Here is a 1,307-nt window from a genome sequence, read left to right as displayed (position 1 = left end):
TGCTGCTGCCAAGATGCTGACAGTGCTAGCCTTGCTCATACATCACTATACACAGCTCCCCAGCAGTGGGAGCTGAGACCAGTGCTGCCGCACCAGCGGTGCCGCCGAGGCACTCAGCTTACGGTAGGGACTTTGGTGTGGAAGTTATCCCTGTCCTTGGCGAGCCTGAAGGCAGAAATGCATTCCCTGTGCTCAGCAGCTGCATGCTGCATGGGGCCAGCATGGCAAGAGCTCCCCAGCCAAGTCTCTGGTGGGGTGCCTGGGCCTCAGAGATGTGCAGGTGTGAACGCCAGCACCCAGCTCCCAAGAAAACACCTTCACACTTGGAGTGCTGCTCGCAGCCCACGCAAAAAGCCTGAAAAACTCTTCTGCTGTTTCCAACAACTTCGCAGGCACTTCCACGCGACTTGTGACACAGCTCCGAGCCGTGTCGGTGGCACAGACAAGCCACACAAGTTCAGCGAGAAGCCTGTAAGGAAAATCACAGGAGCTTCTTGCTTGCAGGGCGGACGCCGCAGCTCGGTACGTGCTGGGGGCAGGGGGGCTGTCGATGTTTTCGCCAGGCCGCAATGTGAGGGCCAGAGCCACTGGTTGAATTGGGCACCGTAACCATAGAAACGGCGAGTTTCCGGGCGGGGATGACAGGTTGATGGGATTACTCTTCAAAGCACTTGCTGCCCTGGGAGAGCAGGCCGGGAGGGAGGGGACCGGAGTTAATTTAGCGCACGCAGCAGAGCGGGGGGCAGCGGCGGCGGGTCCCTGCTGGAGGGAAGCCTGCAGCAGTGAGAAGCGGCTCCCGTTCGCCGTGACTTGGGCCAGTCCTGGAATCAACCTAGGAGGCACACGGCAATGAAGAGTGGGGGGGTGCACACAGAAAAATAAGGCCACCCTCCTCCGAGGGACGGTCCTGTCCAACAAGTGCTGTGCGCCGCGCTGGTGAGGCCGCACCTCGAACATTGTGGTCAGGGTGGGCCCCTCACTACAAGGATGCGGAGAGAAGGGCAACAAAGCTGGTGAAGGCACTAGAAAACAAGACTTACGAGGAGCGACTGGGGGAATGGGGTTGTTCAGTCTGGAGAAGAGGAGGCTGAGGGCAGACTTCAGCACTGCCTACAGCTACCCGAAGGGAGGCTGCAGTGCCTGGACCTTGTGGGGGAGCGTGAGGGGAGCCGAGGGCCTCAGTGCATGTGAGAGGAAGGGTGTGGGGTACAGCTGCGAGGCGCAGCGTCCGGGGAGGTGGCAGACAGACCACGGCATGGCATGGCACGGCATGGCATGGCATGGTATGGCACGGCATGGCACGGTCT

The sequence above is a fragment of the Oxyura jamaicensis genome, chromosome 2 (genome assembly GCF_011077185.1).
Source record: "Oxyura jamaicensis isolate SHBP4307 breed ruddy duck chromosome 2, BPBGC_Ojam_1.0, whole genome shotgun sequence".
NCBI lineage: Eukaryota > Metazoa > Chordata > Aves > Anseriformes > Anatidae > Oxyura > Oxyura jamaicensis.
This window is presented reverse-complemented; position numbering follows the sequence as displayed.